This window comes from Leptonychotes weddellii, chromosome 8, assembly GCF_054177405.1.
Source record: "Leptonychotes weddellii isolate Sample4059 chromosome 8, ASM5417740v2, whole genome shotgun sequence".
Taxonomy (NCBI): Eukaryota; Metazoa; Chordata; class Mammalia; order Carnivora; family Phocidae; genus Leptonychotes; species Leptonychotes weddellii.
This window is the reverse complement of record NC_138376.1, coordinates 126785287-126810622: the sequence shown is the minus strand read 5'-3', so window position 1 is coordinate 126810622 and position 25336 is coordinate 126785287. Positions and strand designations below refer to the sequence as shown.

Genomic DNA, 25336 nt, shown 5'->3' with positions numbered 1-25336 from the left:
GTACTTCTTTTTTACAAGACACAATAGGAACTTGTGAAGATTCCTTTTTTATTGGTCATTTAATTTTCCTCTCTTTCAAGACATTCTTTAGTAATGTGGTCCCCTTAGCATCTTAAATCTCTCGCAGGCTGTTACAAAGACACCATTCAGGGTTCTGCTGAGCCAAGCTCTGTGATATCACAAACACAGGAACTGGGAAGCCACAGTATGTTCCCAAGGAAAGACTCCCAGCCACAGAATTGGCAGAGGGCAACCACTGCTTCGAGAAGAGAAGCTGGCATGAATATATTTGAAACAAAAGGCCGAGTGAGGCCGGACCCGTTTTCCACGGGGAATAAAAGCTGTAATCAACAAAACCACCTCGTTCTGTGTTCTTTCACTCTTCTTTCCTCTCATCTTCCCGCCAGCATTACTGAATAAGCCCCACCACAGTCTGTGGTAGAAATCCTGTGAATCACAGAAATGTGACTTTATCGGGAAATGCAAAGCGTGACGCTGCGGGTCATCACCATAGTTCCTGCTTTGACTGGCAGAGTAACCGAGAAGGTAAGTATGCATTTTGTCTACTGAAAGACTGAGTTTTATTTCCAGATGATGGATCCTTGAGACCCAAAATATTGTATTACTCAATAGCAGTAATATCATTACAGTAGAATGGGCTGCCTGCACCCTTTCCTCCCAAAGCAAAGCAAACAAAAAAGTTAGGAAGACTGAATGAGCTGTCATGATCCAAAAAATCGAGGAACTTTAAGAAGAAATAATTTACTTCATCTACCTTACCAGTAAGTGAGCCCAGAAGTCCTCGATGATCAATAAACCACTATGCCATTGAAATCATTTTACCAAGAGAACATAACAAAATCTGCCTCCCAGTATCTGAAACAAAGATATTTGGAGGCTTAATACCCTTTGGTATTACATTCTGGTTATTGTATATTGCATATTGTTAGCAGATATTGCGACTGTTACACAGCATTGTTACAGTAACTAAAACTGGGTCTATTCAATTATACTTGCTCAACAATGAAGAACCCTTAGCATCTTTCCCACAGGATAAAAGCGAACTGTAGAAATCCTTTTTCTCTAACGGCAATATTCAACAAAAGGCCATTGCTTTTGAAAGTCCAATTTAATTAAGGTCTTTGAAAAGTGGTAGACATTTTGGAATTTTACTTAAACACTAAAATCGTGGCAGAGTATTTGACTTATGAACAATATTAACAAAGCCTAGTAAACTGGCATTAAACTCTCCAAATTTTCACTTGCTCATTTCAAGCAAAGTTGTGGAGAAACAAGGTGCTGGCTTTCTCCTCCCTCGGTCAGCGAGCCCACAGGCCTTTCTCATCAGGCCCTTGAGTTTGTGGCTTTTATAAACTCCCCCCTGAAGCTTTGGAAGCAGGCTGTTCTCCATAAAGATGTCTGCAACCTTCCCTGAAGAGCACCTATGGGACGAAATTGGCACCATGGTTCACTGTGGACCCTCCTAGAGGTGGTGGAGCATTTGTTCTGTTCAGTTCCTCATCGAGTCCTGAAACTCCTGACTGAGATGGTTTTGAGTTATTCTGGCCCCAACTTGGTACCCTTGCCTGCTGCATCCAAATATCCGTCACCTGCCGGGTACTAACCCCTAGAGGTATGATATGCCATGTTACAGAAGATCAGCAGGACGAGTCCTGCTATCCTGTTCTTTCTCTCTGTGTGACCACAAGACGGAGCATTAACCCCTCTGATTTTCAGTTTCACATTCCTACAAGGGATACACCAGAACCCACTACCCATATCACAGGGGCGCTTGGAGGCTTAAAGTAGATCAGGCTTGTGAAGTGCTCCCCGGAGCACCTTACACAGGAAAAAAAAAAAAAATATTAGCTTAGCTGTTATTTTGGAGACTCGTGATACAAGAATAAAAACCTCGGGAAAGCAACAAGAAGAGAAAAATGATGAGTGAGCTACAGGACAGAAATAGATGAAAACCCACAATTACAAAAATATTTGTCATCAACTCATCATCCTGCTCCGTGAAAAGCTATGTGGAAAGGACGCTCTCCCTCATTACTCCTGCAGTCCGTGTTCCAAGACGGTGCCTTCAATTCATTTGGAACAACATGGAGTATAAATAAATAACGAAGTGCTGGATGTTGAGAATGTGTGTCTATAATCTGGGAGGAAGAGTCACGTGTCAGGTTGCACTCCATGCTAGGTGTGCTTTGCATACATTTTCATAATCGTGACAAAAAAGTGGGCAGTCCCAGCTTGAGGCAGTCGCCCAGAGGTAATGAACGCATGGCTGAGCACTGCCCAATGGGCGTGGCAGAAGCCCTAGTCAGCCTCGTGTATGCCTGCAGTTCAAGGAGGATGACATTGGCAGAAATGGACGGCCACGGGAAGACATGCCACTCGGAGCCACCATGAGGTTGACAAGGAATGTATGTGTTGGGAAGATTTCAATGTCGATGTATTTTATTCAGGGGTGAGTTTATAACTGCATGCCAGAGGGCTGGATATTCAGACTGGGTAAAAAAAAAGGTGGGGGGGGGGAGACTGGCATTTTCTGATGAGCCCAAGAGTGCTCTGTGAGGATGATTCTACACAGTGAGTGCTGGAGAAAGGATGAGGTGTGGCTCAGGGTTCAACCTCCTGTGCCGCAAACAATGCCCCTCACTCCCGAGGAACTGCAAAGGCCCTGCTGTCAAAGGGATCAAGAGTGAGTCTGAGGCATGATTGGCTGCGTTGGTGTCTACCAACTCTGCCCACTTCACTGGGCTTGAGCCAGATGTGATGGGAAGTTAATGGGGGCAAGCTGAACCCGTTTGAAGGGCTCCACAGAGAAGAAAGTGGTCATGGGACTTTAGGAAATTGGAGCACAATTGATCAAGCCATCAGTCTTACACTTAAATTTTCCACTAAAACATTCTCATCTGGAAATCATACCTGATAGTAGACTACTGGGGGCTGGTCTTCAAGGGTCAATTTTGCAGGGACCTCAGAACCTTCTCTGCAAGTATTCTGATGTTCTGGGGTATCTCTGCATCCCCAGCAGCTTTATTAGGCAGGCGATCCCACCAATGTTCACACAACTGCCCAGGAAACAGTCCTCACTCTGGCATCTATCCTCTTGGCCCATGTAGTGGGGAGGGCATTATGGCTTCTGGAAGTTTCTACTCTTCAGGCAGTAGTGGGGTGTTCACTGCCTTTCCAAGACTCAGTGAGCCAGGGCAGCCTTTGGCCACCTTAGGCTGGAGAAGCTTTCCAGGGCTCCACCCTCTCCCATAGACAGCACCGGGGATGGGGGAACCCACCATATATGGTGAAGCCATAAGAGCAAGTTTCTTGACTAGACCCTGGCTTGATGGCAGTGAATATGTCTACCCACTCGTTCTCTGTCTAGCTGATGTTTAACTGACATTTTGGAGATAAGATTACTAGCTAATTTAGCTAGAAACTTCTAATGGTCCAACTGAAGGACTTGGGTATGAAAGTCAAGAATATCTGGCTTTAGGAAAAATGTGTTACCTGGTACATAACATATACGATGACATCCCCCTCATTAGCTGTAGACAAGAGTTTTAAACTTTTAAGAATTCAATTGCATAACCTGGCAATAACATGAGGACCCAAACATATTTATTATACTAACATACGACTGTTCCAGATTATTTATAGTCAATATTGTGACTATGTGGACCGGTGACAACCCTTATCTTCACATAGAGAGTCCAATAATGGAGACAGGCGAGCTAACGGCCAGTTCCATATGATGAGTGCTTTTCGGAGATGTGAGCAAATAGCTGTCAGGGCACAGGAGAGGGACACCTGGACCTCTGGGGAAATCCAGTAAGTCTGACCCAAGAACCAGCACCAGAGCTGGGTAGGAAGGAGTGGCAAGGGTTTGCCCTGTGGAGGAAGTTACTGATGTGCCTAAGGCGAGGACCAGACAGGATGTTTTCACCAGTCGCCACCTTCCCACCCTAAGTGCGGTGGTAATGACTGACTCTACGCATGCCTTGCCTCACGGTGCCATCTGACGCATCGCCTTGCTTTGCTTTGCTTTGCTTTGCTTTGCTTTGCTTTGGACTTGGGTTTTTGCAACAGTTTTTTTGCCACATGATTGACTGGCAACTATTTGACAGTCAGAAGGCTGGCTTGTGCCCTCTTACCACCACTGCCAAATACAAGTGGGTAAATACTAATCTGGGAGAAAAGGTGTAGATGAAACCTGGCTTTTATGTCTAGCAACAGCTGAGAAACGAGAGTGTTACAGCTGAAATCTATGTTCTCCACTGTGCAGTAAAGGAGTTGTTCTGAGCATAAATATTGAGAGGGCATTTCCCAAGCATAACATATATGTTCAAAGGAAAGGGAGCATGAGTGATAGAATCTATGGTTTAACTGCAGAAGGGCTCCTTTTTACTTAAAATTGACTGACTTTCCGTGATGAGCATTTGACTTTGGTGACACACTGAAAAAATGGGAACTTTCTGCTGGGGAGAGTTTCAGCCCATGTTAAAAACAAAGAAACCCATGAAGCCCTTTCTTTTGAGAGTCCAACTTAATTACCAGGCCACCAGCACATGACCACCAGAGGTGACTCTGAGAACAAAGGATGCCATAAGTTAAAACTGCACAGAGCCCATGCCCACTGATGGGCACCCACTCTGTCTGGCTCTCCTCACAAACACCTGTCACAGAAAGCCATCATTCCCAGTGACGGCAAGACTGCATGAGGGCTTATGAAATTTTTCTCTAATAATTGGGCTTTTTTGTTTGTTATTTGTATGTTATTGGTCCTGTGATGAGTGTGTCTTTCTGCACTAATGCTTGTTTCAGCATTTCAGAGTGTTCACACCCAACACCGATGGAAGCGGCTGAACAGCTGGGGGTGGTAGTGGGTCAGGAGTTCCTTGTGCCCGCCCTATGCCTCTGCTCAGACTGTTCACCTGGAACAGCTTCCTCCTCACCTGTGGGGCAAACCTCAGGTGCCCTCTGAAAGGAAGACTCTCCCCATCCTCACCTCCCCCGCGTGCTCTCTGATGGGACCCCTGTGTCTCCTTCTCCCCCAGCCCAGCCCACGTGGATTTGTACTTGCCTCAGAATGCATTCTGGGTTCCCAGCTGTCTGTCTGTCCGTTCATGGGTACCACATGCTAGGGCACCCCTAGACTCCTGCCCTCCCTCAGTCCTGTGAAGATTTTGACCTGAAGATTTTCACTATGTGCTTGCTAGTCAGACTGTGCTAAGCATATTGCATACGCTTTTGTATTTTGTTCTAACCCTGAAGCACAGACCAGGAAACAGGGGCTCAGACAGGCTAAACGACAAGCCCCCAGTTATCAGGAGTGTGGGGGCTGACCCTGAGCAAAGGCGCTACTCCCCCACGCCATGGCTCAACTCTCAGCCCAGCTATTACCCCGGGTCCTTCCTCCATTAGTTGTATATGCTACTTCATCTTCACTGTGCGCTCTGTCCATGCCACTTCTCTCTGCCCACAAATAGGCCTAATTCTACTGGGGACAGAGAAGAGATAAACTTCTTTGGATCCTGCTACTCCCCTTTTCTTTTTCCTTTCAAGGCTGAACGTTTTGGAAAGTGGTAGAAAATTCCCTCCACCCCCGACTGTCCTAGCACCTGCTTGCTTCCTCCTCAACACTTCACTGAAAAGACCATCTCGAAAATCCCTGGTGACCTTGTACTGACCGGATCCTCAATCCCCGTGGCGTTGTCTGTGTCTTCTCTGTCTTCGGCTTCCCTAAGCACACCAGCCCGGAACTCCTCTGCTCACTCATCCCCTCAGTGACCAAGGTCTTTGAAATTCACTTTCACACACAGTTTGCCTACACTTGGCTGTATTCCTCCCCTAAATCCCGCTGTTGTTCCTGTGGTGTTCGCTTGTCTCGGCAACCCCATCTGTTTCCTCCACGGACCCCAACACTGGTGCTGTTGCTGTTCTGCTCATTCCGCAAGCCCCTCTTTTCCTTCTCGATGCACACCCACCCCACCTTCCCAAAGCTCCCGGAGCTACCCTTGGCCGGAGAGCACCCCTTCTTCCTCTCCAGCCCAACCCTGGAGCTCAGGCAAAATAATGCCACAGACAAAGCCCACTGGGAAGTCTCCCAGTATGAAGTCTGGTGTAGAAGCTCCCTCACTTGGACAATTGTACTGGCTTTCACTCCACCTAGACTCATTAAGAACATGAGGAGATGTTTGAAGTCTAGAAAATCCTGAAATACATGGATGAGGTAAGTCATTCATCCATCCAACAATCTCTGTTCTAACATAATAGAATTAGTGGACACTCTTTGAAACTTGAAAGGACAACTTAGGTCAAATTAAACACTGCTTTTACCAACCTATAGCTGAAGAATGAGAAATTTTGAAGTGGTTTTTAAAAGGTCAGGAAAAACTTGCATAAACGCATAATATAAATTTCTAGCGGAGGAGTGGGTGTGATGAGTACCTAGAGTCTATGTGACTCATTTGGCTTGGCCAGTCCCACTCCTCTTCCAGCTCCTGGTTCTGAGTCCCCACAGGACTGAGAGTTCTGTGCATATAGGTTACCGCTCAATTACACATTATCTCGAACTGTTTGATGTTATCCCATGGATGTCCATTCTATGACTTCAGCTAGATTATAAACTCCTTGAGTTCGGGACCACATCTGCTTTTTTTCTATATTCCCCACAAATCCTATTATTGTAACCATTGAGATATTTTGGAATAAACAATAGTAATTAATCTTGAAAAATTTGAGATAATGTCATACTAGTCAACTGTATTTTTTATATTTAAAAGAATGTTGGTACCACCCTCTAGGCTGAATAATGGGCTGCATGGATTGTTGATCTGACCAACTACAGTATTTCATGTGTGCAGGTGTGTGTGTGTGTGTGTGTGCGGTAAACTATAATTCATTCTCCTAGAGCTAATCCATTTATAGCTGCACGTTAACAGTTCAAGCCAAGCACAAATAGAGACAGACAAAATTATGCTTAAAATTTCCTAACACTACCAGGAGACATCTTTGATGATAATTTTTAATATTAAGGCTATACAACCAGGGGGTCCTGGCTGGCTCAGATGGAAGAGTATGTGACTCCTGATCTTGGTGTCATGGGCTCGAGCCCTGCATTGGGTGTACAGATTACTAAAAAAATAAATAAATGAAACTTTTTTAAAAATGGCTACACAACTATGTGCAATATTAAATCTGAATATATTGTTTCCCTTAAAACAGAACCAAGTCTTTGATAAGAAAAATAATCACTTCTGGGTTTTTTTTGATATTATGCATTTTCTCTAACCTAACCCATCATTTGTAAGTACTTAGAGGCCACTTCAGCTGTTGTCCTTTAAGGATCATAGGAGTTTGTAAATTCTCCATTGCAACAAGACTTGTGGGAAATGTGCACTTCTTGATATAATCAAAACTCGTGAGCCCTAAGGAAATGGAAAAGAATTTACAGGGACTCTTGTCCATAGTCCATGAAATTTCTAAATACTCATTTCATACACAAACACCCAAGTTCACCAGTTGAATTTTTCACTCTACTGACATCATTATCCTGTGTTAAATTATAAATGGCAAGTTCAAGAGGTCTGTTATCATTTTGGATTAAATATAATCCACTGTCTCCCAATTTGGCTACAGTGGATCCTTCCAGACATCAGTGAAGTGAATTCTGGGTTCATGAAACCATATTTACTTGACAGAAGAGAAAATCACAGAAATCGGGATAAGATGTTGGCGCTGAATCGATGGTCTCCCTGTGGAGATGCCCTTCAGAGAAGATTCTTTCTCAGGCATAATTTCGAGGTTACTTTGTAGACAGGAAAACATCTCAGGACAACAATGAGGGTCTTGCAGCGAGGAAGGAGCCACTGGATGCCACAGAGCCTTGACTCTCAGAATGTGGCTCTTGGTCAGCAAAGCGTGAAAATTGCAAACAATTTTTCAGTCTTAAAATTAATAGTGCTGTCATCGTATCTCTTAAAAACCCACATGCTTAAAAAGTATGAAATGCCTGGACTCTACAATAACCTCTGCTTGTTTTTTCTTTCTCTTTTTTCACTTTGAAAAAGTAAAAACTTGAACCTTAGAGGAGAAATAGTAAGTACTAACCTAAGTACTTGAAAAATACAATTAAAGTAGAATCTACTCATACTTCTGTTAGTTGTACCTACAGTGGAGCTATTCCCTTTATTCTCATCTTTTCTCTCCCCCTTTACCTCTCTGCTTTGAAGAACGAAGAGCTTTACAGAAGGTCTGATTGATTCAAAGAACCAAATGTAGAAGATGCTCTCCCGGCAAAGCCATCTGCTAAGCAGCCAGATTCCCCCAGGCATCTGCTTGTAACAAATACGACATAACACCTTCAGGCAAATCGCATGACCCAGATGCCAGTAGACTCGCTGTTCTTGAACCATTTCTGGGTGATGAGGATTTTAATCTTGGCAATCATAAACATGGCTTCCACTTTATTTTAATGGAAGACAATGTTTCTTTTTGTCAATTACTAGGGGTCACATTCTTTTGATAAACTCACATTCTCCTTCGGAAAAGCTACACCATGCCCCACCTTATCATAACCTTTCTTTGCTCTTTGCTTGTACATAGTACAAAATATTTTGAAAGGCACTTAAAGAATTTCTTTAACCTACTATAGAAATACCCCTATGTGCATGAAAAAATAAAACAGCCTCTAGTTTCTGAACACCCCTGTGTTCCTCTTTCACTAAAATTCAAGGACAATATAACTATAAGCTGTACTAAGCTGCTGCTAGGGAAAATGCTATTTTACAGGGAGTCAGTCATCTGGCTATTCTGTATTAATGAGTGCCTTCTGCGTGTTTCCTTAGTTAAAGCTATGATTCACCCAGCAGATGCACACTGAAGTAGCTCAAAGATCAGAAAATGACAAGGAAAAAAACATTTAAAAATACAAATGCAGATTGATTATTCCTAAACTCCTTTTTCCCGCCCCTCCTATCCCTCTCAACCATGGGGAGCAAAATAAGCCCTTGCATTTTCTGACCGAAGCAGTGCCATTTGAAAAGCTTGCCAGCCGGGATGTTTTAAAATGTTGCTGAATGATTAAACACAAATCCTTAAACGGAGAGAGCTGGTTTGTATTAAATATCCTAGAGCAACGCTGTCTGCCCACACTTGTGCCCATGTCTGGCTGCTGGCTGATAAACGTTGTGGTTTTAAGATATTACTTATTAGCATGCCTGTATATTTCTACCTCACACAGTCACCCAGGGGTGATTGCTATCTGTTAATTGAATTCTGTGCCAGCAACTGTGTCTTTGTGGCTCGCCATTACAATTTCAAGGATTGTAACTTCATTTCCTATTTACAAGTAATAGTGATAAAAATATAAAGTGATGTATTTATGCATTCCCAAGTGTGTGATGGGTGCGCATGTGTGTATAAGGATATATATGTACGTATATGCATAAATATATATATTTTAAAGGAGAGTGACTTGAAGTCACAATATATTACAAAAAGACACAATTTATTTAAACATTTCTATCTAGAAACACGCATATCCAGCCACTTGACAGTTTCCTGCTATTGAGCATGGCTGGTGGGTCTACAGAACAGAAGCGGGCATTTTTATTTTTTACACAATAATCAAAACTGACATGGTGGGCAGAATAATCAGTGAACAGTTATGAAACTGCTCATTTACAAACCTGTCTTTTTCCAGGGAGTAGAAGAATAAGCCACAGGGATTGGGTTAGCCCTCTGGATTTTCAGAATGTCTGTGTCTGAATCAGGCATTGCATGTAATGAACCTCCCATGAAGAAGAAACTCGGATCTGGGATCGGGATGACTCTTCATCAGCCATGATGAGTCAGGTGAGGAGGCGGGGTCTGTGGCTATGTTAGAGTCAAGGATCTCAACCACCCTGATGCCAGACTGACCTCAATTTCCTCTCATAGAAAGTGAATCATTTGCTCCCATTTTCCGAGACTCAGCCAATTTCCTAAAGCATGGTGAAAGTTTGAAGTCGTGTAGCTAAATAATATGTCTGATAAGAAGTTTGGTGAATCACTGGTAAGAAAGAAAAGTCACTGACCAACTGACATAACTAATCCAGAAACAATGTTCCGGACAATCCTAACAACCTGAATGACTTCACCAAATTATACAAGAGATATTTCCCAGTTTTGGGAAGATGGAAAGAATGGTTTACGTTTTCTAGGGATAAGTGGTTGAATCTTGGCTATTATAACCACTACCTTTGGTGGGACCCTTAGTTATATACCCATGACCCCTGGTTCTGGATGAAACTTTCCCCTTCAGAAGTCCCAGTGAATATGGGAAGGTCTGGCATATTCCCTTGTTAAAATATATCCTGAGCTTAGAGCTGTGGAATTTCTGGTATCTCAGAATATTTGGATTAAAAACACAATGCCTCTTTACCCCTAGACTGAAAGTGGCAAAATAGCAATAAATGAAAAACGATTAATCAAACAAATGGACGCAGATTTCTAAGGAATCCAACTTGATCAGGAGATAATTTCTCATTATAAAAACTGGTGTCCCCATCCCTGCGTTAAGCATTGGTCCACATGAGTCTTGGCAGCTCGGGTCCCAGAGAGACATGACAGAGGGGACAAAGACTTGCTTTTCTGCACCTACCAAAGCCTGGCATTCTCTCTGCCTGACTCTGAGGATCCCTGATGCTTTCTACAGCCCTTTGGCAAGTGCCCAGCTGCCTGCTGAGGTGAAGTACCCCAGACAGAGAACCGCTCACTCTCTTCCCTACAATACAAAACAATTAAAATTGAACAAATTAAAATTCCATTCTAGTACTGCAGGTGATGTTTTTAGGTATTGGGGGAAATATAATTTATTGTTTTTCAACCCAATTCAAATAAAAATCAAGACTCTACTTTGTAATGCACTGATTTCCAAACCACAGAAAAGACAAAAACAAAACAAGACAGAAACAAACAAACAGACAAACAAAGAGCTTACAACCAAGCTTATAAGAATGCTTGGGGACGGTGAGTGGCACTGTTGGAGAAACAGGAAGACACGAATACACAAAAAGTGAGGGTCGTAAATAAAAGAGAAAGATTGAATGGTGTTGGGAAGAGGAAAAAATCACAACGCACTGGGCGGTGAAAAGACTTATGGAGAGATGGCATCAGTGATTTACCTTGAAAGGAAATTTAAGATTTCAAAATTTGGCCAACAATGTGGGCAGACAACCCAAGCCAAGGAAGCCACATAAGGAAAGACAGACGGAAGCGGAAGCTGTGGTATACTGCACAGCCTGCCAGCACTGGGTTCTAGCGCACAGGTAGAAAACAGAGCGAGCTAAACCCTGAGATGGAAGACGAGCCACATCACGGAGGACACTCCCTGACCAGCCGTGGAGGTGGATCACACGCTAAGTAATAGGGAGCCTCTGACAGCTGTTGAACAAGAGGAGGCTAGGACTACAGATGTGCTTTCAGAACGGTAGTCTGCAAAGTGTGAAGGAGAGGTTGGGCTTCAGGCAGAGAGAAGACAGGTTACCAGCACGGACTATTAGAAGAGAAGCAGAGGTGTGCCAGGCAATGTGGTCACAATGATGCTGCGTAACAAACAACCACAAAATTAACAGCAGCACACAACAGTAAGTTTTTGTTTGGGTCACAAATCTGCAGGTTGGCTGGGAGTCAGCTGATCTGGGCTTCCAGATAGCTTACACCCTAGGACCAGTGGGCTAGCTCATGCCAGTCTTCCTGGGCAAGGGCAGATGCAGAGGACAGACACGTAAGAGCCCAAGCACAGTTTGTGTAAACCCATTTCAAGCCTCTATCGTGTCAGACCTGTTAACCTCCCATTGGCTAAATAAGTTCCCTGGTCAAGCACAGCGCTAATAAAGTAGGGATGTCTACCTCTCCCATGGAAATAAGCAAGGGAATGTGAAAAAGAAGAAAAGATGAATTTCAGGTTTCAAACCTGGGAAGTTATGATTATTTTGAAGCCACAATCTTAAGTATTAAGAAGAAATTAAATTTGGAGAGGAACATAATGCACCCCATTTTGGATGTATTGAATTTAAAGTGTCACGAGAGGATAGCATAGATGTCCAGGGGGAGCTCTTTCTGTAGAGCTAGAACTCAAACAAAAGTCAGGTCGAAAGAAAGCTCTGCTGGTCATCTGCATAGAGGCTGGACTCAAGGGATGAATCAGATCTTCCAGAAAGACATCATTCATAGAAGAGAGGACAGGCCCAAAGACAAAGTCTCCAAAGGTTGCACCCAGAGCTCAGACTCCACACACAAGGTTATCTCTGGCAGTTTCTCTTCCCCATCTTGCACGTCCAGCCACTTACAAAATCCTGAACATTGTTTTGCTAGAATGGTCATCAAACTTCTCCTCAAATTCCGTTTCCACTGCCACCTTAGAGTTTGATACGAGATAGTAATACATATCATATCCTGTAGAAAGCTGAAAATACAGATTTGGAGTTTAGTAGCAAGAGCAAAGCTAGAGAGACAAATACAGGAGTAGTCTCTACAGAGTTGGGGGGAGCTAGAGTTACAGGAATTGGCTGAGATCACCAAAGAAATAAGTACATGACAGAGCAAGGAGACAAGAAACTCAGGGGAGTGGGTCCCTACATTTTAGAGGCATGGAGAGGAAGAAGAACCAGTAAAGGAGAGTGGGTTTTAGTCAGTGAAGATAGAAAAGTAGGACTGTAGGGTGTTGAGACACTAAGAGTAAAGAGATATCTAGGAAGGACGTGGTCCCACACATTGAATACAACAGAGTAGTAGAAGAAGGTGAGGTCTAGGGAAAAGACACGATATGGTAGATAGGAAGTCACAAGGGTTTTGAGAGACACTTTCAATGAAATGAATGCGAAAGCAAGACGACAAAGGGTTAATACGGACCGTACTCCCAAGTATTCAGTGATGGACCCAGAGAGGCAAGAAGGACTCAGCGATGGACCTGGAGAGGACCAAGGCAGGATGCAATAACTAAGGGACATTTTCAAATTTTTGCACAATTAAAAAAAATGGAATCTTTGCATTTGAAGATGTAGTACTTTAGTTAGCTGGTGAAGTGGGGATACTGGAGAGAAGCATTCTAGTACTTTCCTTGTGTGTCATTTCCACACTGCCTTTTCACACATTCAATCCTAACCTTTCACCAGTTTACACCTAACTAATAAGGGTCGGAGATTTGGCTGGTTTTCCAGAGTCATCCAAACCCCAATCAAAAATTAATGTTCACTTTCTATTTCCTTGGGGCTGAAAAGTCTTCTCATCCTGTTATTCTGTGCTAGTAGTTATACGTTGTCCATATCCTTTGAGGACCAGCTCCTACCTACTTCCCAGCTGGAGTTCAGAGCAGTTTGTCTCCTGACACTTGCATGACGTGGGTACAAAAGCAAGATGCCAGAGATTGTTAGGGTGATTCAAGTTGATTGCTCTCCACTATGTTTAATATTTTTTAAAGATTTTATTTATGTATTTTAGAGACAGAGAGAGAGAGAGAGAACTAGCAGGAAAAGTGGAAAGGGGGAAGGGAGAAGGAAAGGGAGAGAATCCCAAGCAGACTCCACACTGAGCGTGAACCCTGACACGGGGCTCATGGGGCTCAATCTCACTATCCTGAGATCATGACCTGAGCCGGAACCAAGAGGCAGATGCTTTACTGACTGCATCACCAAGTGCCCCTCGACTATGTTTATGTTTTAGGGCAACTAAAATATGCTCACCAAGGGCATGGGAGAGTTAAAAGAAAACTATATGTTTTTTATTAAACATAAATATCAAATACATCTGTTTAATAAGACATGAAAGTTTTCTGTAGAAGATAACAATTATTAACAGGAACATCTATCTGAGAAGCCAGACTGGGGGAAAGTGTGTGTATGTGAAGGAGAACATTTGCCACATCTTCACATCTTCTCCATGATAGTAATGGTAATCAGAGCTACCATTTTGGAGCATTTGCAATGTGGGCACTTGACACAGGTCATCTCACTCAAATTGTTTACCTTTCTGATAAACTATTAATATTTTTGAATCCCCAGAGCAAAATGCCCCTCTTCTCTGCACACTGATGCCCTTATCCTGTCCCTCACTGTCTGTTCCATGCCTTTTTCAATATATCTTTTCTAGAGTTGACATGGAATGGGTGTTTCCATTTCTACCACTCCCTGTGGGTTTTTTTTTTTTTTTTTTGGTATAATTACCGTTTATCCAAAAGATTTAAAATCAGAGAATATTAGAATGCAAAGGAACTCAGGAGGCCTCTATTACTCCCCTTTTTCTATTGATTAGAGAACCAGGGCTCTGAGTTGTGAGCTTACAGAGCTAATTACTGGATGAGAACTCCAGCTTCCTGGATCTAAGTCTAACAATTGACACATGACCGTTTCATCTCCCCACAGCAATTCTTGATCTACCACTTGTCCAGCCCCTATCTGATCCTGGATCAGTGGCTGAACTTCCCAAAGCTGATGTCATTCTGCAGCCAGCATGAGTATGGAAGTAAATCCAACACAAAGTTAGGTAATTCTCAAAGAGTGAGTGTGATAAACCTCACTTGCTGAAATGTAGGATTAGTAGCCATCTGCAAACCAAGCCATTGGCCTCCATCCACCAGGGCTGTTGCTGGCCTTTGGGAGCTCAAGTAGATCAATCCTCAATGCACTAAATGCACTAAAATGCCCTGAGACACAAACACATTGCATAGTCCATAAACACAGCAATTAACTCTCCTGCTGCCAAAAGTTCCTCTGCCAGATGGAAAATGGGAGCTTTCCTAGCCAGAAGACAGGGAAAGCCAAAGCTGGTTACCTAGGGATCTATCACTGCTATTCTTCTGGTCCAGTGGGTTCTGCTAATTATATATTTTCAAAATATGAACATTATTTTTTTTTACTTTCAAAAGTTAAATGTGATTTTATTTCAATTTTATATTTATGTATTCTTTACTGAACATGCAATATAACTGTCAACATTAAGGTATCATCTTAACTTCAGTGACTGAGTGGAAGTTTCCATGAAAATAAATATCCACCTATTTCCTAAATATTTACATAATGAGCTATTTAAATGCAAGGGATTCTAATATATGTAAACAATTGCAAATAGCATATTTGGGAAAATCCAAAACAAAAATGTCCACTGTTACTTGTAATATGTGATTCATAACTTAGTCAAAGCATATTTCTGAGTTCTTATGCCATGAAGAACTGCATACTATAGTCATAAGCATAATATATTTTCAAGGCAATTAGAAACCAATAAAGTGAAGGAATGAAAATATAGAATGACAAGGTTGAAGAGTTATTAAATGTCCATTACAAATTTTTTCCTTGAATTATATCGTGTGCAACACCCAGAGAAATATATTTTAAATCATCAGGATCAATTGATCACAGCAAAGTCCATAAGAAGTGACTTCACACTTTCTTGTGAATTCTGACAAATCACATAGTGCATAGCTTTTGTTCAGAAACATTCAAAATCATATTTCAGTTCTCAGTGGTGGTGAAGTTTTTTCAACCAACCAATCAAAATAAGCACTCTCAAAATATTCATTAAAATCGAGTTTAGAGGACCTGCTTGGTAGTACACGCAACACTGAATTAGCTCCTCCTACTTCCACGTATTCCAACTTTGCTTCCATCCTTCCTTTTTTTACTAGAAGAGAAAATGGGAGATAAAGAGGTGAAGATGGTGGGGACGAACGCTTTCTGCTCCTGAGAAGCAGCGAGGCTGTACGCACCGAGGCGAGACCCAGAATAGGTTGCATTTCGTACCTGCCCGGTACTAATTGCTGCCCTCCAAAACCTCTTTTCACGCACAGAGCTGAGACGAGTCCGTTCAGAGCTAATGAGGGACACTGTCGCTGTTGTTGATGGCAAGGACGTGGAAAAAGTTTGGGCAGACAAAAACATCTTAACTGTCACTGGAGTCCTGCCCTTCCTCCTTTTTCTCAATCACGATAACCTGAAATAACTAACCTGATGAACAGAATGCAGCACGATGGTTTTTCGCATCTGCTCCGGTCACTGTAATACAGCATCTCAAAAGCCAAAAGCAAATCAAAATTATAACTGGCCTTGAATTTTTTCATTGTTTTCCCATGCTCACCTTATTCAAGAGTGTGAGTATTTTGCAAACTAATTTCTATAAAAAACCTAAGAGCCACGGTAGTGACTTTGAATGAATAGAAGACAGTGGGACATCACCCATTACACGGTCTTGAACGTGTCCTGTGGTGCAAATGCCACATTAGGGAAGATGGTGCCTTTCTTTGTAGGTGAGGGGAAGCCTGGAAAAACAGCTACATTAGCCAAGCACAGATCTGGTCAGTCAGGATTTGGGGGCGTTTTCCTCCTAAAAAATAGCAGACCTATAAAATTCCAATACTTTTATTAGATTTATTTATTGAAGGGGGAGGGGCAAAGGGAGAAGGAGAGAGAGAAACTCTAGCAGACTCCGTGCTGAGAATGGAGCCCAATGCAGGGCTCCATCTCACGACCCTGAGATCATGACCGAGCCAAAACCAAGAATTGGACACTTAACTGACTGAGCCACCCAGGTGCCCCCAAATTCCAGTATTTTTAAACCAGAAATGCATACACACATACACATACACACGTATATGTATATATGTATGTGTTTTTATATGCATATTTATGAATATATGTATCTGAGTAGGAGGGGTTCCGTTTGCTGTTTTATTTTATTTTTTTTATTATGTTAAGTTAGTCACCATACAAAACATCATTAGTTTTTGATGTAGTGATCCATGATTCATTGTTTTCGTACCATTTGCTGTTTACAACTCCCAACAATACAATGAACATTCTGGGATTGTACTTCCCTCCCACAGTGGAAACTGAAGAGCATATTTTCTGCAGTTACCTGAGGATCACCTGAGATCACCTCATTAACACGGTCCACTCTTCCATAATGGATTTAGCACCTCAGTCATTTAACTGACTGAAACATGAAAATAGAGCTTTTCCAGGACATGCACAATGTTTTTTGTTCTGTAAAATAACAATGGCCTATCACTTCCCCTGTTAAATCTTACAAGTAAAATGCAAATTAACAAAGGCAAAATACAAAAGAAGCACACAAAGAGTTCAAAAGTTTTGAAAGATTTTATAAGAAAAAATTATGAAAACAAACTAACAAAAAAAGTGGCTGTAAGAGCCACTTCTTCCAGCATGTACAGTATTTTCACAGCAAGCTTTCTTTATAGGAAGCTACCCGTTTCGACAGGTTCATTTTCCCCAGTCTGCGTCCAAGTAAGTCATTTGTCACATCTGAGTGCATATATTTTGTTCTGGACTCATAAACCCTAGGGAAGGTTCACTTCCTTTTTCATTGAAATTCTTCCCCGATGGATTTTTTCTTTTCTTGCAAAGTAATTTTATACTGCCGGTGGTGTTGGCAATAATATATTAAAAGTTAAATTGATGTCAACATCCCCAGATCAACTATCAGATGTTGCTATTAACACTGACATCAAAATCACTAAGAAATTTCCATCATGTAAATTAATTATCAGAATTGTATTGGCATGAATACATAATGACATTATTCATGCAAATAATTAAAAATATGCCTCCTGAAAACAAATTATAATAATAGAATAAAATGTCATTATTGTGGCTTCTCAACAATCCATTAGGCTTGGTTGAGGCACTTAAGACTTCCAGATTATCATAAAGAAGGGGAACAAAATAAAGGCATGTTATTAATGCTAAAATAGAAAGCGTGAGGATGACACAGCAATGGGCCAGGTCACAGTGGTGCCCGGGCCACCTTTTCATGGCACCTCTTCACCGTACAATTATCTCCACCATTACCACTGAAAAGAATATTATTGTTATTTTACTATTGCCAGTTTTGCGTCTCAAAGGACCCCTCGCATAGAAAGGTTGCAGTTATTAAAACACTGGTGTTATTCTAGAATGCAGCAGGGAAAAAACACAATTAACCTGCATGCTCACAGGTTATCTCTCGCTACCCCACAAAAATGTAACTACTACCCCTCAGTGAGCACAGGGAGATCTGGTTACAGAGTTCACCCGATGTCTGCAAACCTTCCCAAGAAGAGAGACATGGCAATGATGGGATTCAGGCTCCTCTAGAGAAACAATGTCTAACCCCATGGAATTCACACGCTAACAATGTATACAGCAGAGCACTTAGCTCAATGATAGCTGCTATTAATGACTCATATTTAACATTTAACATTGGCTGTGAGGCTAAGTGATCAGTAAGCAATGAAACCGTCACCACGCAGAACCTATTTGCACCTCCCCCTCCCAGCCAAATTCCCTCAAAGAATCTTTTGTCTACAGAAGAATTAGAACCTTGTCCAAATCCACTTATAATTTGGGGCTCTAATTCTAGGGAAAAAAGCAAAAATCCACAAGCCGGAGTTGCAATGAATTCATATAAAATTGGAAGATATAACTATGGAAAACACATAGGAATGGTGTTATCAGCAGAGTATTGCAGTGGTGGTGGAGAAATGAGACATTGTATCAGTTCCCAAGAAAGTTGCTTTGCTAGGTAAAAGGGAGATAATGCTTGGTGGAGTTTGCTTAATGAGGTAGCAAAGCTTCCATCCCTGCTGGGAAGTCCAGCTCCCGCTGCTGTTAACCTGAAAGCAAACAGATCAAACCTGTACCCTTGACTTTAACTCGTGTTAATAAAATCATGTCATGTGGCATCTCACTGGTAACATGTGATGTGTTGTAAGCATTGTGTTTTTGCCAAACCATCACTTGTCTGTAATTCACGTGAAGCACTGCAACTTAAGAATAGCATACTTTACAAAGCAAAACCAAGAGTAATTTAAATAAGTACCTTTCATACTTCGTCTTTCAGAGGGCCCATCTATAAACTTACAATTGGGATTTGCCCTGTCAATCAAACATGAATCAAAGAAAGACTCAGAATTTGTCCTTAGGGAGAGAAGACACAGACTCCGCCTGTCTGGAATGATGAAGGAACTGTTTGCCATGCTCTCAAAAAGGATAGTCTCCTGAAGTTAAGAATATTTAAATTTCCCAAATGCTTAATAAAGAACTGTAAATGGAATCTTGTTCAGAACTCAAAGGCCTAGTCTTACACCACAGAAAGTCACAAGAGTCATAAGAATGAATCTCTGGAAACCTTGGAAAAATTAGAAAATTAATTATGATGGCACACTCTAACTTAGAAATAAGGGTTACTTTCCCCAAGAAGCTACCCCCAATCAAAAATTCTTATGCATCAGAACTTCCCTGAAAACATGAATGTTCCTGGTAAAAGACAGAGTGTCCCCCCACTACTTACTGTACTTACTGCCCTGTGCATTTTAAGCAAACCAGTCATCTAGGACCAACAACAACAAAATAATACACATTTATCTTTCTTTTTAGTAGGACCTTTTCTTTTGTTGTTTGTTAGTTTTAGCAAGAAAAGTAAACGACTTACTAATACATCATGACCCTGAACCCCAGTAAAAGTCGTCAGCCCTTGGTCTTATTCCAGTGTGGGGGCACTCCTGGAAGAGAAGTAACTCTCACTCCTTCTGTCCCCATATGGTCTGCTGTCCATCTGCTGAGTTAGAGTGACAGCATCTGTGATGACTGTGACCAGTGAATAGGCTTTGGCATGATTGCTTGCTGATAAAGTGGAGAATGGAGTCCAGCTGTGCAACATGCTGGGCAGGAAGAAGACGATGATGAGAACCACACAAGAGAGTGGACAACGAGGCCAAGAGACCAAGTCCCACAGGGACATAGCAGACTCATTGACATCTAAGGAGTCCGGAGAGAGCAAAGCCATGGACGGGGTCCAGTTCTGGTGGCGCCAAGTGGTGAGAACAGGACTCCCGGGCCTGAGCCGGGTCATGCCAGAAAGCCCATTCGAGCAAGAGAGGGAGGAGAAGAAGCATGTCGGTTCCCCAGGGATTGGGACAGGCAGAAATACGGCCCCCATTCAAGTGGGGTAACCGGGCTGGGCCATGGGGTTGAGGCCCCGTGGGGGATGGAGAGACCGTGGGCAGTCATAGGACTCAGGTAGAAAAGGCGTGGGCAGCATTTGGCCCTCATGGATGTAGAAAAGCAATACCGATCAGAGGAGGGTCTTGAGTCTCTAAAGCATGCACAGGCAGGCCGAAGGCCAAGTCCACTCACCATAAAATCTGCTGGGAAACAGAGAGGCAGGAGTGCTGCTGGCCTGCCTCCCTCTAATTAGTTGGGGCAAAGGAGCACGGAAGCCCACAGTCGGCCTCCGTCTATGCCTGCTCTGTGAATGGAGCCTGAAAAGAGCACGAACTGATACGTTTGGGTTTGTGTGACACCACGACTCAGGCCAGCTGATTAAGCCTGGACCATTTGCCTGGGAACAGGGTGGTGTCATTCTAAGAACAGTGGTTTCCTGCTAATCGGCATGCTCTCTCAGGGCAATGCTCCCACAGAGGGCAACGTCCGCCAAGGAGCAGAATGTGCCCTATCTCAGTCAGCACCACTTTCTCTCCTGTAAACATATAACCCCTTTAAGAAATAGCAGAATAAATATTTACAGAGATCCCTGATTGAATGCACACTGAGACAGTCTTCTTTCAAGGGGACGAAACTGAATTTTATTAACTCCCAGCTTCTCTCCTTCCTCCAAAAGTCTAGTTGGCTGAGTTTGGGTGCAGAACCTGGATTGAGCAAATGCAGATTCTTCCTAAACATCACCAAATCCCTTTGAAACAAATAATTTTTTAGAAGTTACAAATATAATAATAATCACTCAACTTCTCATCAACTGAATTAATAAATATTACAGTGCCTTATTTACTTTTAGACTTTTTCTCCTATATGTGTGCTTTGAAAAAATAAATTGGTAAGAGATTCACAGAGTTTCTTCTTCCAAATGAAGACAACATTCCAGGTGAAGGGAAATCCACTGTCCCATCCCTTTACCTAGTTACAGAGGAAAGCGCCATATGCCTTAACAATGGGGCTTTCCAGATTATCTGTACACCCTTGACCTTTGGCAAATGCAAACCCAAACTCGGGCAGACCATAGTCAAACTGCTAGAAACTTCTTATCTTGCCCGTCTCTGCCCCTCCCCCTGCTTGTGCTCTCTCTCTCTCTCTCTGTCTCTCTCTGTCAAAGAAATACTCTTTAAAAAAATAAATAAATAAAACTGCCAATATTCCATCATTTTCCCCTTTAAAAATGGTATTTGCAAAACAAAAGATAATTCCATAAGGTGTAGTATACAGAGATTTTCTTCTCTGCCTGCTCCCCCTGCCCCTGCTGCCTCTCTTGAGGATCACAATACCTCAGTGTAAGAGAAGACGTACCACAGGGTAGAATCATCACGGGTAGAAAGGTCCCCAGTTCTGAATTCCCAGGGGAGATAATCCTGCCAGCACAGCTTGGATCTCTGGTAAGGGCCTGGGGTTACAGGTGACAAACACGGCAGCCAGTGGCTCTCTTTTCTGGTGTGTGTGTTAGTGCACATGTTCGTGTGTGCACATGCGTGTGTGTGCCTAAGGGTGGAGGGGCCACCGAGGTCAGTGCCCTCAGAAAAATGACTTCGGCCAGGATGCCAAGCCAGGGTAAACTTTAGTGTCCTCACTACTCTTCTACAAAACACCCACACCCTGACGGGAACCGAGTAAAGACTAAACCCCTGAGGAGGATGTTTCATTTCAGTTACTAAGCCACCGAACCGTCCGATGGCTGAGTGTGGCCTTCTATGTAGTCATTACCACCCAAATACCTCCCAGGAAGCTCCATGGCTTGTAGGACAAAGTCCAGACTCCGGCACGCCCGCCGTGGGACACCTCACTTGACCCGAATCCACCGCTACCTCACTAAGTAACCTCATCTTCCATCACCCCAAAGCCCGCTCTTGGCTTTGGCCGCATCTTGCTCCCACCACCTCTCCCTGAACCTCAGGGGCCAGGTCTTCCTGACACGTTCATTGTTTTCCCCAGGAAATGCCTTCTTTCTCCTCAACAGCTCTTCACAGTCTACCTCTGCCAAATTCTGCTCAATCCCAGCCTCCTCCGCAAGGACGCTTCTCAAACTCCGTACAGTAGGACAACGATGCCTACTTTGCCAAGTGGCCGTGGGCATCCGTCAAGGGAATACATAAACAAAGTACAGGATCTGGCACTTGGTACCTGGTCCGTGATAACTACACTGATAGGATTCTCTCTATTATCAATATTGTCTGATAATAACGTCTAATATTAGTATCCCACTGATGCATGTCCCACACTCTGCTCCATTTTCTGGAGTCTTCAAGCTCTCGCTGTCTTTGATCTCATTGTATTCTGCCTGGTATTGTTATCTAGCTGCTTCACATCTGTGAGTCCTGAAGACATCTGTCTTCTCAAACACCTGCTCTCCTGAAGAGCAGGACCCTGCAATGTGCTTCCTGTCTCCTAACATGGAGCTAGCTGGGACAGGTGCTCAGTGCATACCTAGTAAATTGTTTGGAGAATAAGTGGAGGGGAAAAAAAAGAATGAATAAATAATTTTAGAAAACCAGATTTTGCCCATTTTATATGAAGAAGACCTTAAAAGTTAAATAAGATCAATTTCTAATGGTAGAAAGAGAATACACATAAATAGCAGCAGAAGCAGAGAACATTGCAATTTATTTTCATGTAGCATCTTTTATTCAAAGCATCACCAGACATTTGCTAAAAAGAGTTAGTTGCACCAAGGGCAGACGACTCAATGAAATATTTTAGTCACATTTTATAATGGGGGTGAGGCTCCCTGAGACATCTTTTGCCAGGCTGAAACCCAGCAAATGATCAGTAGGCAAGAAACCAGTGGTGCGGGAAATTTGGAATATAAAACAAGCCTCAGAGTTTAACCAGACATGATCAATACAAGGCCAAGACAAACTTCTGGAAATGCAATGTCCCGGTGGTGAAGGAATGGTAACGTGAGACGCCAGGGAGCAACCTCAGTCTACCAAGCCTGCTGCTTGGATGCCCACCTTCTTTCCAGGGCTCGGGGAAGTGAAATTGATTTGAGTCAGGCACATTCCACAAGGAACCCAAGGGGCAAATGCATTCTGGATAAATCCCCGGATAGGCAGCATCTACACATGTCACTAACAAAGGACACATTAGTACATTCATCTGGGAAAATATTAAAGATTGAAATATTTTTATTAGTATTGTAAAAGACTGAGCTACTTATTCAGCTCTGAGTTCCTTGCCCCTGAAAGAGAGCAGTGCCAAGAGATTCATTTTCTAACTGCCAACCAGGGCCCCCTCCTCATCTTTCTGGCAAAATTAGTCAACCAAACTACCAGGAGCGGGGGAAACAGAGAAGAGAAACAAGGAACTTTCCTGCATATTTGTATTCAACAGAGTGAGATTTATGCATGAGATGCAAATTACTATGTGTTATTTACACATCTGAGGAAAAACAAATCTTGAATGTAAATGTTTAGAGGGCATATTATTTTTAAATATGAAAGTGGTAAAAAATTACTAGAGCGTTTGCAACTCCTACTCCGTTAAAGAGAACATTCAAATGAGTTTTTAAAGGAACTTTTGTCAAAATTAAAGAAACTATACCAAAAAAAGCATCTAAAAAATTAAAAATAAGAGTATTTGGCTGTTTTTACTTCTGAGAGTCCTTTAGAATAATAGTTGCATTTTCAAGTGATTTCAGGATCAGTCCTTTCTCTATAAACACTTTGCAGTTGATTAAACATCAATCACACAACATTCACCCATTTATTTGCAGGTCCTCCGTTGTTTCTGTTGAAATTCAAATAAATAGAATATTGTGTTATTTAGCTACCTTAGTCTGATCTCTTCTATAGACTTACTTAAAAAAAAAAAAAGAGGTGAAACAAGTCAGGAAGATGGTGATAGAATTCTTTGAATCCCTAGTAGTTTATATGGGAAATTATGCTAAATATGAAACTGTGTGCTGTGCTGTGCAGGGTTCATCCCAGACGACAGGATAAAGCGAGAGGATAATCGCTACTGTGTAAACAGCACCTATTATGTGCAGCCTCTGTTCTAACGATTATTATGGGTGCTGTACAAACATGAAAACTGAGGTTCCCTGGAAGTTAATCAGATTTCTGAGATGGCACAGCTGGTCGATGGTGCACCCAGGTCTGATGCAAACACTCCGCCACACTGAAGAGCATGACCTACGGTTGCGATTTAAGGTGTGTTTCTAAAATGCTGTCACATACTTAGGAGAGGAAAGTGGTGCACTCGTGCATTTCTACAAATGACTCTTCAAGCACAAATGGCCAGGTGCTGCGCTGAGCATCCTTCATATTACTATCTCATTGAACCCTCCAACGAGCCCAGTGGAGCTGATTTAGGACATGAGGATCCTGGACTGGTGCAAGGTCACAGAGTTAGAGGTTGGGGGAGCAGGATCAAACACAAGTCCCCTCACACCAGCCCATGTTTTCAACCAGCAGACCCTGAGTGCGTGCGACCTGCTCATTGGCATGTGGTCCCGCATTGAGAAGGGCACCAGCTCTGTTCGGTGCTCTGCGACTGCATCTTGAAATGTTTAGTATCTCTTGAACAAGGGACGCCACGTTCTCATTTGGCGTTGTAGCCCACAAAGTACATAGCCAGTCCTGCTGTCACCCCCACCTGCTGCCTCATGCAATTTTAAAATTGTGGTAAAATACCCAGGACATTATATTTGCCATTTTAACCATTTTTAAGTGCACAGTGGAGTGGTTTTGAGTGGACTGGTTGCTGTGCAGCCATCACCAAAGTCCATCCTCAGAATGTCTTCGTCTTCCTGCACTGATACTCTGTCCCCATTAAACACTAACTCCCCACTCTCCTCCCCTAGCCTCTGACCTACCCTTCTCCTTTCAGTCTCTGTGCTTTGCATGTGCTTACCTGCCATCTCTATATTTTCTTTGGTGAAGTTCCATTCAAATCTTTGCCCATTTTAAGAATTAGGCTATTTGTTTTCTTATTTTTGAGTTTGGAGAGTTTTTAAGTAAATTCTAGATATAAACCTTTTTGCAGATGTAAGCCTTACAAATGATTTCCCTCAGTCTGTGGTTTGTTGATTTACAGTGTCTGCTGGAGGTCAAGCATGGGACTCACCTCAGTTGTGTCTGACTCACAAGAACCGCTGCCCCTCGGGGCGCCTGGGGGGCTCAGTTGGTTAAGCATCTGTCTTCGGCTCAGGTCATGATCCCAGGGTCCTGGGATCGAGCCCCGCATCGGGCTCCCTGCTCTGCGGGAAGCCTGCTTCTCCCTCTCCCACTCCCCCTGCTTGTGTTCCCTCTCTCGCTGTGTCTTTCTGTCAAATAAATAAATAAAATCTTAAA

At 42.7% G+C, this 25336-nt stretch overlaps 1 long non-coding RNA gene across 2 annotated transcripts; it reads left to right on the top strand.

The window, feature by feature from the left end:
* The first annotated feature begins 356 nt into the window (after positions 1–356).
* Positions 357–25336, top strand: LOC115939689 (uncharacterized). 2 transcript variants are annotated; one of them, XR_004074467.2, is made up of 3 exons: positions 357–546; positions 9710–9861; positions 25080–25336. It is a non-coding gene; the product is annotated as an uncharacterized LOC115939689 (long non-coding RNA). The 2 variants fall into 2 exon arrangements; XR_014147456.1 differs by lacking the exon at positions 25080–25336 and adding an exon at positions 15671–18721.